Source organism: Parasteatoda tepidariorum, chromosome 10 (assembly GCF_982258835.1).
Source record: "Parasteatoda tepidariorum strain Cologne lab strain chromosome 10, Ptep-v5.0, whole genome shotgun sequence".
Classification (NCBI taxonomy): domain Eukaryota; kingdom Metazoa; phylum Arthropoda; class Arachnida; order Araneae; family Theridiidae; genus Parasteatoda; species Parasteatoda tepidariorum.
The window spans coordinates 6,469,783-6,485,214 of record NC_141764.1 but is presented as its reverse complement, the minus strand read 5'-3'; the positions used below and the strand labels follow the sequence as shown (position 1 = coordinate 6,485,214).

Sequence of the window (15,432 nt, the reverse complement as noted above, 5' to 3'; positions counted from 1 at the left end):
TAAGATTTAAAAAACTTTAATGCTAAATTAAATTTAGAAGAGTTTAAAGCAGGTTTTTGAAAGAAAAAAAAAACCCAGCCCACATGGGTTTTTTCGAGAAAAAAAAACCCAATTTTGTCAGGGGATAAGTGGGTTTCACAAAAAGACCTGACCGAAGACAAGTTAGTTTTTTCAAGAATATTCTACATTCATATTAAATATAAATATTAGATATACAGAATAAGGATTGATTGATTATTATCAAAGGAAGAAACAGTTAGGAGATTAACTATTTCAGTCATTTTTATGCCCTGTAAATGATAGCATAATGATACAATTACTAAAATGATTCATGAATAATAAGTTATGTGATTAGTTATGAATTAAATAAACACATAACTTGCTTTTAAGTTAAAGAATGGTATTTTTAGAAGCATTTATGAAATGAAAAGCACATATTGTTTTGTTGCACATGGTACAAAAAATTATGAATTTTTTTTTTACTATACATTTTGCTTTAAAAATGAATGAAAAAAGATAATAAATTTAAACAGTTGTTTTTTAAGTATTCAAAGTACTTGATTTAAGATTTTAATGAACACGAAGGAATTATTTAAATTTAATTGATAATTATGTATGAATATCCTTTCATATATATTTCTATATCTCTACAATATGCATTCACATTTAATAAATAATTAGATGTTTACTATTTAACTTAATCTTTCTTTTGTAATAAACAAAATAACAAATTTAACAAATAAAATATTAACAACAAAAATATGATTCATAGATACGAAATAAAATGCATCTTCATTCAAATGCAAAATATAAATGTAATATCTCTTCATTTCTTCGTATTAAAATATTTAAACATTACAGAAACTATTTCTGCTTTTCAGTCCTTAAGCAATTTCACAGTTTGAACTGAACTAATCTAAAATGAGAAATACAATATGGATGAAAAATTAAAAGAAATGTTTTGGCTTTCAAATGATATTCTAAATTGTTTTAATTATTTATTGTTTGTTAAATTTTTTAAGATGTATAACTTTTTGTCCTGATACTCTTGATTCTTCAAAACATGAATACAAATGAAGATTTTAAAATAATAGATTTGAAGAATCAAAAGATTTGGATTTTTGATACATCTTTTTATTTTAAGTAATGATGCTAGCAAAAACTGCAAAATTAAATTGTCCAAATTTAGGTTAGAGACCATCCACTAACTATATACATGGTTCATGGCCTTACCCATAGGATTTTTTTTTCTAACTTTTTGAGAATTCCATCATTTTATGAGGAAAAAAAAGCTTAAATAACAATTTCGCTTCCTCATTTTTTTATTTTTTTATTTATTTTGTGAATTTAGGAGCTTATGAGCTAATTTATAATTTTTAGTAAATGCAGTAACAAATCATTAGGGTGGAGTTTAATAGTTTCACTAATGTCGATTTTTCTTTTTCATATGATTTTAAAAAAGAACAATTCCAATCAACAGAACAATAATCATATTGTATAATTTTTAATTAAGGAGTAGATGCCTTATCCACAAAATTGTTCTTAAACACAAATGCTGAGTTGCATATTCACTTAATTTTTACTTTGAAATTATTTAAACCCTACTTTAAAACTATTTAATTAAAGAAATTTATAACTAAATTATAAATTTTAATTAAATATTGGCATTAGAAGAGGTTAACTAATGGAAACTTGTACTTTTTTTTTTATACAACAGTACCATTTAAATCTTCTAAAATATTGATGTCAAGCTATTATGAGTTGTTCATTGCTCCATTAATAAAATTTTATTGAAACTGTGAAAGCTTTCTGTTCTAAACAAAACTGAAATTAAAAACAGTATATTTTATCGTATCTGAAATACAACAAACTAAAAAGTTAACAACAACAAACAGTTAAAAAACATTAAACTAACTGTGAAATTTAAATAAATTTAATTAAATATATAATAAAGATACATTTTATTCTGTCTGCAATAATGTCTCTTTTTAGTTTGTTGTTTATCCTTTCCAAAAGTAGTCTGATATGTGTATATATTGTACAGAAATGTATGCATTGTAGAAAAGGTTTAGATTGTATGTTGCACCATTATTGACCATTTTACTACAGAAGATAATAGTTTTTCGACGGGACACAGAAACTATGAACATTTTAAAAACTTGAAAGTTAAAGAAAAAAATAAAGATTAAGATTATATAAGCATTTTAAAAACAATTTATCAAGTTAGATATTTTTGGAAGATCTCGGCATTTTAATTAAGGATATTACAGTGAGGTGTGTAAAAGATATTTCTTAAATGGAATTTACTGCATTGCCAAAAAGTAAAATAACTGATGCTTTAAAAAAGATTCATTCATTTAAATCAGCTGATTCTTTTAACACATGAAATTAAGGTACTTTATTTATTTTTACTCAATATAATTGATAAGCATATTCTTAAGAATGTGATTTTTTTTAAAGTCCATCAAGAAGGTTTCATCAAGAGAAATAATTAAAGGGCAGCGATATTTGTAAGTTATTATTTGATATTCAAAAAAAAAAAATCATAAATAAAAAATTTAAATGTGGATAAAAGTAGTATAAAACTTTTAAAACAATTCACTGTTTAATAAACATGCTTCAATTACATCCATTTAGTTTTAAATTTATTTAAATTCAAGTATTTTTAAAACTTTATAAATATGTAGTTTGTGTTTATAAAAAAATAAAATTTTATTGAAATTCATAAGGTTGTTGAACTTGAATAAAATTTTGATTTTATTGAGTGATTATATAGTTGTAATTAAATAACGATCTTGAGTTTTAAATTTATATAAATTCAAGTATTTTAAAATTTTAAGAATATGTCGTTTGTGTACATAAAAAATGAAATTTTATTGCAATTCATGAGATTGTTGAGCTTTAATAAAAATTATTTTGATATATTCAGTAATTAGATATTGTTCTAATTAAATAATAATCTGTTTTAGTTTGGAAAAATAAAGTATTTTAGCTACATATTTGTTTTTGAATAAAATTAAGTATTATTAATACATTTTATCATAGTTTAGATAAAAAAAAATGAAAAAAATCTGATTTAAATTTAAAAAAAAAAACTTATTTCAATTTTTAATTAATTTATCTTTTTTTAAAAATCATTAATTTCACCAACCCTAGTCACAACAGTTATATTTTTTTTTCTAAATAATAATAATTGAAGGTTTTTAAGAAATTTTAAATTTCGATTTGTTGATAGATGTTCATAGTAGTAAACAGAGCTGAATATTGATGAAATAAAATAGATGAATAATAAGAAAGAACATAATTCTATAAGCAGCATTTTTATGTTATCTATAATCTCTAAAAACAGGGATGAGATTAGCCAAAACGCAAAAAAGCTGAATTTCCACGATAGTAAATTTTACGCAAGCGCAACCCTTTAATAACAAATTCCAGACAGTTTAAGGTAATAATTAATGTGTTGACATACAATTGTGTACTAATCTATTATTATAAAAACGATTACATTGATACTTAACATTTAGTGAAAAAAAAATTACCAATTGAAAAAATAAAGCTGGAAATTATATTTTTCCTCAGTTCACATAAGAGACAATTATTACTTGAAAAACTACCTGGTTTAGCAAATTAAAACTACTGAGAATATACATTAATATTTCATTTCTTTTAATAAATACTGTTATGTGATTTATAGCAAATTTATCAGTAATATTACTTTTTAAATTATATTGGGAAAAAAAAACTTTAACAATGGACCGAATCATTATGTTCATATTATAGTCTAATCTAACTACAGCCCTCTGAAGCATATCAATAACAGTGAAGTAGAAATATATAGTAACTCCTTAACATACAAAAATTGCTATTTTAGTTTGAAAAATTACATGGCAATCAGCAACTGTTTAGATAATTGTTTTTTATTTGATAAGAATTTTGCATTTTATGGCATAAATAACAGCAATTATAAATACAATTTTGATGATGAGTTAATTAACTCTTTTTCCCCCCAAATTTTTTTTAATTAAATCCCTTTTTAAGTGATTGCTTTTGTTTGCTATATCTTTTATGTTTGTTATATTTAGTCGTTAGTCCATCTTCAAACATCTTGTGACAAATCCTTTTTTTCTTCTTCTTTGCAAGCACAGAATGTAAGTTTTGAATATATTCCCTTCCAGTTTCTCTGATGCTGTAACACTTACATATACTGATAATCGTCGTTAGTAACCGTCGTCGTCACCTTTATAGTAACTAATTAAAAAAAGGTTTACTTCTTACAAGAATCGCGATAGTTGATCTTAAAATTGAGTGAATATGAATAACAATTATGGATTTTGAAATCACATGAATATGAAACTAGATATTCGATTTTGAAAATGAGAAAATACAAACTGGGATATAGAATTTTTAAAACGCGCAAATACAAATCACGATTCATAATTTTTAGATCGCGTAAATACGAATCATGATGCGTAATTTTTAGATTGCTTAAATAAGAATTATGATGCATAACTTTTAGAATGCGTGAATGCAAATCCCAATGCCTTATTTTAAAATCACGTATAAATACGAAAATCAATGTTTGATATTATAAACCGCATGAGCAAATCAACACATTGAATTTTAAACTTGCGTGAATACGAATCGCTACATAGACTTTTAAAAAGACGTAAATACGAATCACAATATCGGAGTTTTAAATCTCGTAAATAAGAATCGCAACACGCAAATATGAAAAGCTATGTTTGATATTAAAATCGTGTGAATAAGAATCGAGATATTAGCTGATTCCAGGCTTGGGACCTCTAAAAGGCTTGTCAGAAGTAGCGTCGTTTGAACTACGAAAATCGGATCGATCTGGAGGGCGGGTAAAAAATTCGGAAAATCTTATCTGCTGCGTGTAAAAGGGGAGAAAATAGATAAAATAAGTAAAAATGAGAAAAGATTGGTAGCTATGTAGATTGAATTTTCTGTTCCTCTTTGAAAATCGGTGAATTTTCAGAAAACGCAGAATACTTATTTAAAAAAATGAAATTTTTAGAAAATCTGAATTTTTGATAAAAAAAGCTGAAATCTAAAAGATAAGTGAAAAAAGCGGAAATCCGCTAAAAAGCGGAAAAATCTCATCCCTGCATATATTTAGTTTTCAGATTTGTAATGTTAAATGTTTTAAAATAACAAGTACATAATGAAAATAAAATGTGTAAAATACACATTTAAACAAGAAATAACTTAAGTAAATAAAGTATCCATAGAAATATACATAAAGCATATGTCACTTAAATACTCTACAGAACAATATTAAACAACGCGCTGATATTTCGGCAATTTCATGGAATTAGGCTTAACATCAAAAAACCCTCCGGCTCTGGGGAGACACACGCTAGAGAGACTGCCGGCCTCAGCGGTAAGCGCGTTTTCGCGCTTTGCGCTGCGAAAGGGTTAATTAGATGATAAAATAATAGAAACATACAAAAATATTGATTATTACTCAATATTATACAGAAATATAAGCAATACTCCTTAAGTGGGTGGGGTTACCCGACTCTCCCCTACATGTAGTCAAGACTGCACTCAAGGGAGGGGGAGAGAAACAATTGTCTCGGGGCACAAAACATCTGGGGGTCTGACCGAAATTCCTTACGAAAAATATAGCATTTTTTTAAAAGAAAATTGCAGGGAATTTTTTATATCAAAACATAAACTACAATTCTGCATAAAGAGTCTTCAAAAACTACACAAATTATGAAAATAAAGTTTTCGTGCTTGGAAGAAGTAATAAACTTTGTTCTGGTACCCATGACATTCAAAAACAAAAGAACATTAAAGTTGACATAACTTATTTACACAGATGCATTGAATTAATCAACAACAATATGATAGGTGCATCTTTAAGACTAGTAAAGTGCAATTCAGAGCTTGCCCACTAAAAAAACAGAATTAATTTTGACACAATCAAAGTACCCACTTTCACCCCACTATCGAGTCTTACACCACTCTTCCTTTATAATATTTAAAATAATAAAGGAATTGATACCTTAGATAACTGGATTAGAATGAATAATTATGCTGCTTTCTTTTCTTCTTTCATTTAGTTAAAACATATTCTTCCAAATATCACACAGAGCTTCAGAATAAGTCTGTAAAAAATTCATTATTACAATTTAATAACAATCCAGTAAACGAATAAATTAGCATAAAGACAAAGAAGAAAGCGCAAAAAGAACACTTTGAAAAAGTATTAATGTGGTGAACAGATTTTCCCATACAAAGGTGCAATATTAGTTGGTTTGAGAATATTGATGCAGTATCAAAAAAAAGCATATTGGCATAAAAAAGCATCATTGCAACAAATACTATAAAACAAAGTTTAAATTAGAACATAATATTTTGTAAAGATATTCATAAATATTTTCTAGAAAGTTAGTTATAACTTCCTGTAGATATTATTGATGAACACACTTTCAAATTAACTTCTTTTATTATTATTTTTTTGATTAAAAATTGGCCTGCAATTTTTAACTTTGAACAAATTGGCATATTATTAACACAGTTATTAATGTAACAATTTAATGACTAAAAATATTAATCAACTTTAAAATAAAAACAACAATCCGACTTTGTGTGAAGTCTTACGAAAAAAATATTTTTTTAAATGGCTTAGTGTAATGAGGTTAATTAAATAAATTGGCACAATTTTTAAATTAAATTCATTAAACTTTTTTTTGCACAACCCCCTGAAAATTACAATTAAACAAATCTATTGTTTAAAACAGACTGAATGATCAATTAAGCAATTTTAAAAACGTTTTATGAAAACACAGCCTTTTCAGGTTTGCCTTCACAGTCGAAAAATTTTCCTAAGTCTGTTTGATAAAGAAGAACAGAATAGCGTCTAGAGTTTTGTTACTGATAACTGAATATTTTCTCTCAGGTTGCATTGCTACGAGGAATGATCAATGCTATCTCCATAAACTTGGAAAACACACTGTAGGCATTATATTTACTGCTTCTAACTTCAGACTGTTTTGTATCAATCTTATCAAATGAATGAATGAAAAACCCTGAAATGTCTTAGCACACGACTGAGTTTTTAAAATATCAAGAAATTAACTCTAGTCACCATATCCTAAAACTGCTACAAACACAGACAATTTTTCAAATATGTGCATCTCAAAAATAAACAACTGAAATCACTTATATGCTTTGTAAAAAGCAGTTTTTTGGTTACCAAACATTAAAAGCAAAAAACTAAAAAAAATGTTATTAAAAAAAAAACTTATTGACAAACTGAATAAACTCATATACCTACTACAAAATTGTTAATCTAAAAGAAACAATGTTGGGAGTTGTAAGAAATGTGCGCATGGATCCACAGACTAATGCAATTAGATAAGGGGAGGGGGGGGGGAAATGAGGTCCTAAGATTCGACACACAAAAAAGATTTAATACCCAAATCCTGAAAGTTATTATTCTGAGAAAATATCATGCAGTTTTTTAGGTAACTGCAAATAAGAAAAACATTTACAGAAAATGAATAAAAAACTGAATAACTTCAGATCTAATAATTAATTTTTCACACACTAATAAAGAGATGGCACTGTGTGTGGCGTAAAATTTTAATATCAAAAAAAATTTTAGCATTATAAATATCAAAATAACAAAAACTAAAAGCAAATTAACAAAATTAAAAAGTAAATTAATAAAATTAAAATTATGTACCTATAAGTTTTACAATTAAGTGCATGTTTCATAAGGATCAAAATAGAAAAATAAATTTAAGAAGAAGTTAAGAAAAATTCTATATCTAACTGACTCGAAAAGAACAGTTTTCCCTTACGTATGAGACAAATTAAAAGTGCAAAATTTGCGGCAAAAATGTATAATAAAAGAAAATTACAATACCTTTTTTTCATTTCATAATATTAAAGGGGGAAAAACTGACACAAACACAGTTATATATTAAAAACGAAATGACATAATAGATCACATTAAGAAATAACAAATAAGTACTAAAAGTTAAAAAAAAGTTTTATGAAAAATATTTCAAAACTTTTACAATTTTTTTCAAAGTTTTTAGAATTCTTTATAAAAATATACTAATTTAAACACATAAAAAATTTATTTGAAATATTAAAAATATAGGTAAATAGATAAAGCAAAATAAACATTAATTTTAAAAATTATAAATATATTTATTGAAAAACGTGAAATAAATGTTTGTGTTGAAACTGAAAATAAACGTTGGCCCACCTAATATGGTGCCCCTGAAAGAGAGGCCAGTGACTGCCCTGTAAATGCCTGAATTGACGAAAATGTTAACACAGGTGGGCATTGGAGAAAGAAAGAAAAATTTTGTGTGCCACTGGCTGTGAACTATTTGTAGAGATGTATTGAACAAATATTGTGTTTCTTTGCATACTATATTAAAAAGAAAATATAAAAAGTAATTAGGATCTTTTTCTTTTCCGCCACAAAACAATTCATTTCAAAATACAAAAACTCCAGCCTGTATATGATGTTATAAGATATAAATCTCATTTCTGAACAGCAATAGTTTTGGTGCAGTTTAAGGAGTTCTAATAAACATAGCTGGTTTTTTAAAACTTGCTTTCTTTCTCACAACATTTTAAATTCATCGACATACTTTTTAAACAATAACTGTTTTGAAAATATCAAAAATTTTAAATTATTATATCTGTAAGTCTTTTATACAAAACTTGGAAGATTGTATAAAGAAGTCTATTGTGTTACTCCTTAAAATTGCTTACTTTTATTTTTTATGATCATCAGTAATGGTACAATTTTCAAAAAGGATTTTGAGCTTTTTCCTTTCTCTTTTTTTTTTTTTTTTTTTGAGAAAAGTATAAGCTGAAGTTATTTAAGCTCTCAGAAATACCTTGTTTACATAATATGATGTTTTTTCTTGGGAGAGTTGCTTAAAAAACGTGTTTGCAAACTTACTGCTGGTAATATATGTCTTTTACATATTTTAGGTAAGTAAAATGATTGAAACTTATTTTGAATTTATATGGTGGATTTGCCAATTTTTTTTTTAGAGATTAAATGCCTAAAAATCGCTAAGCTATTGCAGTTAAACAAATAAAATCATTAGTGGAAGTTTAATTCTCTGTCGAGACCATTTAAGTGTCAGGGTCAAATCTGTCAACCCCATAAAAAGGTGAAACATACCTCAATAACACGCATCTTTTTAAACAAATTTTTTAAAAAATAAACAACCTATGTTTAATTTAAGTAGTATCATTAAAGAAGTATTATTGGCACATAAATTAGTCATATTTCACAAAAATAATATAAACTTCAATTATTCATATCTGCAAACAAAACTAGGTTTTATTTTTTAAAAATCTAAAATTTGGCTCATACAACCAAAATTAATTACATAGTTGCTAGTAGTATACAAGGTGAGACAAAACTAATGGTTTCAACTGTTAAGGGTAAAAGAATTTACCAAAACATAAAAAACTTTCACCATACAATGTGTGGGCTCAAAAATCAAGGGGCAAGCTGAAAGTGAGTCCTTCTGGAGAAAAATGGAAACATAGTAAAAAAATTTATTCCCTATTATCAAGAAATTTTGGTTTTCTATTAGTTAGGAATATTTACAGGAAAAAACTTATTTTTTCCAAGACATTAAAAAAAATGAATAATACCGAAACAAATTAAATTAAATGGGTGATACTAAAAACCAAATAGAAAATAGAATTGCTTAGCAATCCATTCGTACTTAAACATATTTGACTTTCAACTACTTGCAATTTTTTATATAACAGAAAGTTAAATTTTTTTACAATTATCTTTTTAAATAACTATATTTGCATTATTAAAGTTTTATACAGAATTATAAAACCAACATAACATAGAATCAAAGAGGTTGCTTGAGTATTAATACTTCACAGTATATCATTATAAAAATTACTAGTAATTGCGATTGACTAGTAATGCAATTTGCGATTAAGATTTCAAAATGTGATTTGTAGTAGAAAATACAATAAGCATGGCATACCACTAAACATTTAAATTAGTTCCATGACTAATTTAAACATTCAGTGGGTGGAAATAAAACTAACCAAGCATATAGCTTCATCAAAAGCATACATGTTCTTAATGCTCTTTAAAGATAATACATATGATTAATGTTCTTTAAAGGAATTCTTAAGATAAGGATTTCTTCAATGAGGTCCATTCTCTATAGTCTTTTAAAATTAGAACATTTTAATCTCATTTCTCGAAGCTTATTTAAACAAACAGAAATTTAAATTTTCTGCCTAATTTTTATTCTGTTTGTTTTGATTACGACGTTTATGACTTTCTATTTCTGTTACATGAGTTCTTTAATCTTAAAATAAATGATCAGTTAAGTTATTTAATCTCAAGGGGCATTCCCACTGTTTAGGATAAATTCGCGAATGGAGAGATGTGAAGCATAACCTGGGTAAATGATTATTTCTTGAGGGAAGGGCTAAAACAAAAAAACACTCGCATATAGAGAAGCACTAAAAAGGGAGAGATTGATTGATTTGTTCATTTACGTCGCACTAGAGCTGCACAATGGGCTTAAAAAGGGACAGAAAATATCCATTAAGAGTTTTTCAGACATGCCATCGCAGTTTGGACCGTTTGCAGAAGGTGTCAGATAGTTTCCATTATGCTAGTTGGGTTCGTGTGCTTTTTGACAGCGCTGTCAAAATAAGATGGTATGGAAAATAGTAGCGAGACTTCGCTGAACATAAATTAAAGAAGGTAGAAGATTAAAGAAAGTGAAATAAATTATTACTTTTTATTTTTAATTACTACTTATTTTTTTAATTATTACTTATTTAATTATTACTACTTATTAATTTCAAGTCCGCCTAACTCCCTTCGGACGGAAATTTGCCCTCTGTGAGACGAGCCACCCTACAAAGGAAAATTTTTATAGACCTATTAGGAGGGCTGCAAACGCCCCTTAAGTCTTTCCTTTAGCTCACCGGGAGAGGGTACATGAAGCTATGTAGTAGCCCGATCTCCGTATATGCGTGGGTCAACGGCTAATACTGCGTGCTAGTGCCGGACGTCTTAAACGATGGGGTGCGGGTTCGAACCCCATCAGAGGATAATTTTTAAAATTTCTGGATTCTCCAAAATTTATAAAATTTTCCAAAATTCCTCGAGAATTAGTTAAATTTTCCTATATTATTTTTTTAAACTCCTTTTACAGTATTTTCACGATAGTTTAGCATTCGAAATGTGTTCCATGCTTAAAATCAAGTGTCTTTCTAGATGAAAGAACGCATAATGGAATAAAAATTAAATAAAATTGCGGGAAGAGGTTCAAATTTCAAGTCCATCTAACTCCCTTTATTATTACGCTATAAATTTCAAACTCGGACGAAAATTTGGCCTCTAGGAGACGAACCACCCTACAAAGGAAAATTTTTATACACCTATTGGGGGGGGGGCTGCGAACGCCACTTAAGTCTTTTTTTAACTACAGGGAGAGGGTACTTGAAGCTATGATGTAGCACGATCCCCCATATAAACGTGGTCCAACAGCTAAGACCGTGTGCTAGTGACTTACGCCTTAAGCAGGGGGTCTGCGGGTTCGAGTCCCGGCTGTGGCCAATTTTTGAAACTTTTTCTTTTTTTTCTTTTGTTTATTTTGCAATATGTTATTTATTTAATGTATTTTTCGATATATTAAGGGATCATACAAATAAAAGTAATTTTTTTTATACGGGAAATTTCAAATAATGCTCGAAAATTCATGAAGAATTAGTTTATTTTTATTATATTATTTTTTTAAACTCCTTTTACAATATTTTCACGACAGTTTAGCATTCGAAATATGTTCCATGCTAAAAATCAAGTGTCTCTATTGGTGAAATAACGCATAATGAAATAAAAAATAAATTAAAATGGCGGGAAAAAGGTTCAAATTTCAAGTCCGTCTAACTCCCTTTAATATTAAGGTATAATTTTCAAACTCGGACAAAAAGTTGGCCTCTATGAGCCAAACAACCCAACCAAGAAAAATTTTTATAGACCATGTAGGGGGGCAGCAAATGCCCCTTAAATCTTTTGTTTAGCTGACCGGGAGAGGGTACTTGAAGCTATGTAGTAGCCTGATCCCCGTATAATCGTGGTTCAACGGCTAAGACCGCGTGCTAGTGACTTACGCCTTGAGCGATGGGGTGTGGGTTCGAATCCCGGGTGAGGTAAATTTTTAAAAATTTTTATATTTTTTTCTTCTGTTTTTTTTACATTATATTATCTATTTAATGTGTTTTTCGATACATTAAAGGATCCTACATGCAAAAAATAAATTTTTTTTATTCGAGAAATTTCAAATACTGCTTAAAAACTGGAAAATTCCCGGAAAATTAGTTTATTTATATTATATATTTTTTTTACTCCTTTTACAATATTTTCACGAAAGTTTAGCATCCGAAAAATGTTCTATGTTTAAAATCAAACGTCTTTCTTCGTGAAAGAACGCATAAAGGAATAAATAATAAAACAAAATAAAATGGAGGGAAAAAGGCTCAAATTTCAAGTCCGTCTAACTCCCTGTAATATTAAGCTATAATTTTCAAACTCGGGCGGAAAGTTGGCCTCTATGAGCCAAACCACCCTACCGAGAAAAATTTTTATAGACCATATAAGGGGGCCACAAAGGCCCCTTAAGTCTTTTGTTTAGCTGACCGGGAGAGGGTATTTGAAGCTATGTAGTAACCTGATCCCCGTATAAACGTGGTTCAACGGTTAAGACCGCCTACTAGTGACTTACGCCTTAAGCGATGGGGTGTGGGCTCAAATCCCGGCTGATGTCAATTTTTAAAATTTTTTATATTTTTTTCTTTTGTTTCTTTTACATTATATTATTTATTTAATGTGTTTTTCGATACATTAAAGTATCCTACATGCAAAAAATAATTTTTTTTATTCGAGAAATTTCAAATACTGCTTAAAAACTGGAAAATTCCCGGAAAATTAGTTTATTTATATTATTTTTTTTTTTACTCCTTTCACAATATTTTCACGAAAGTTTAGCATCCGAAAAATGTTCTATGTTTAAATTCAAGCGTCTTTCTTCGTGAAAGAACGCATAAAGGAATAAATAATAAAACAAAATTAAATGGCGGGAAAAAGGCTCAAATTTCAAGTCCGTCTAACTCCCTTTAATATTAAGTTATAATTTTCAGACTCGGACGAAATGTTGGCCTCTATGAGCCAAACCACCCAACCAAGAAAAATTTTTATAGACTATATAGGGGGGCCACAAAGGCCACTCAAGTATTTTTTTTTTAGCTAACCGGGAGAAGGTACTTGAAGCTATGTAGTAGCCTGATCTCCGTATAAACGTGGTACAACGTCTAAGACCGCGTGCTAGTGACTTACGCCTTACGCGAGGGGGTGCAGGTTCAAATCCCGGCGGAGGTCAATTTTTAAAAATTTTTTTATATTTTTTCATTTTTTTTTGCATTATATTATTTATTTAATGTGCTTTTCGATACATTAAAGGATCCTACATGCAAAAAAAAAATTTTTTTTATTCGAGAAATTTCAAATACAGCTTAAAAACTGAAAATTTCCCGGAAAATTAGTTTATTTACATTATTATTTTTTTTTACTCCTGTTACAATATTTTCACGAAAGTTTAGCATCCGAAAAATGCTCTATGTTTAAAATCAAGCGTCTTTCTTGGTGACAGAACGCGTAAAGGAATAAATAATAAAACAAAATAAAATGGCGGGAAAAAGGCTCAAATTTCAAGTCCGTCTAACTTCCTTTAATATTAAGCTATAATTTTCAAACTCGGGCGGAAAGTTGGCCTCTATGAGCCAAACCACTCTACCGAGAAAAATTTTTATAGACCATATAAGGGGGTCACAAAGGCCCCTCAAGTATTTTTTTTTAGCTAACCGGGAGAGGGTACTTGAAGCTATGTAGTAGCCTGATCTCTGTATAAACGTGGTACAATGGTTAAGACCGCGTGCTAGTGACTTACGCCTTGATGAGCGATGGGGTGAGGGTTCGAACCCCGGCAGAGGTCAATTCTGGAAATTTTTTAGATTTTTTTCTTTTGTTTTTTTTTACATTATATGATTTATTTAATGTATTTTTCGATACATTAAAGGATCCTACAAGCAAAATAAAATTTTTTTTATTCAAGAAATTTCAAATACAGCTTAAAAACTGGAAAATGCCCGGAAAATTAGTTTATTTATATCATATTTTTTTTTTACTCCTTTTACAATATTTTCACGAAAGTTTAGCATCCGAAAAATGCTCTGTATTTAAAATCCAGCGTCTTTCTTGGTGAAAAAACGCTTAAAGGAATAAATAATAAAACAAAATAAAATGGCGGAAAAAAGGCTCAAATTTCAAGTCCGTCTAACTCCCTTTAATATTAAGCTACAATTTTCAAACTCGGGCGGAACGTTGGCCTATATGAGCCAAACCACCCTCCCGAGAAAAATTTTTATGGACCGTATAGGGGGGCCACAAAGGCCCCTCAAGTATATTTTTTAGCTAACCGGGAGAGGGTACTTGAAGCTATGTAGTAGCCTGATCTCCGTATAAACGTGGTATAACGGCTAAGACTGCGTGCTGGTGACTTACGCCTTAAGCGAGGGGGTGCAGGTTCGAACCCCGACTGAAGTCAATTTCTAAAATTTTTTATATATTTTTTTTTTACATTCTATTATTTATTTAATGTGTTTTTCGATACATTAAAGGATCCTACATGCAAAAAATAATTTTTTTTATTCGAGAAATTTCAAATACAGCTTAAAAACTGAAAATTTCCCGGAAAATTAGTTTATTTATATTATTATTTTTTTTTACTCCTGTTACAATATTTTCACGAAAGTTTAGCATCCGAAAAATGCTCTATGTTTAAAATCAAGCTTCTTTATCGGTGACAGAACGCGTAAAGGAATAAATAATAAAACAAAATAAAATGGCGGGAAAAAGGCTCAAATTTCAAGTCCGTCTAACTTTCTTTAATATTAAGCTATAATTTTCAAACTCGGGCGGAAAGTTGGCCTCTATGAGCCAATCCACCCTACCGGGAAAATTTTTTATAGACCATACAGGGGGGCCACAAAGGCCCCTCAAGTATTTTTTTTAGCTAACCGGTAGATTGTACTTGAAGCTATGTAGTTGCCTGATCTCCGTATAAACGTGGTACAACGGTTAAGACCGCGTGCTAGTGACTTACGCCTTAAGCGAGGGGGTGCAGGTTCGAATCCCGGCTGAGGTCAATTTTTAAAATTTTTTTTATATTTTTTCTTTTTTTTTCATTATATTATTTATTTAATGTGTTTTTCGATACATTAAAGGATCCTGCATGCAAAAAATAAATTTTTTTATTCGAGAAATTTCCAATACAGCTTAAAAACTGAAAATTTCCCGGAAAATTAGTTTAT

The 15,432-nt window shown here is 28.6% G+C and overlaps 1 protein-coding gene across 20 annotated transcripts in view; it reads right to left on the bottom strand.

The window, feature by feature from the left end:
- LOC110281900 (uncharacterized) overlaps positions 1-10,333 on the bottom strand; it is a 53,478-nt gene extending 43,145 nt beyond the window's left edge. For 18 of the 20 annotated variants that reach the window (XR_015430001.1, XR_015429999.1, XR_015430000.1 and 15 more), the window contains exons 1-2: positions 10,090-10,332; positions 6,035-6,137 (exon numbers count right to left, since the gene is read on the bottom strand). The gene's annotated coding sequence lies outside the window, so the exon portion shown is untranslated. Of the gene's footprint in view, positions 1-6,034; positions 6,138-9,873; positions 9,935-10,089 lie in introns of those variants that run through there. The other 2 variants (XM_087154139.1, XM_087154138.1) reach the window with 2 other exon arrangements.
- Between the last annotated feature and the right edge of the window lie 5,099 nt (positions 10,334-15,432).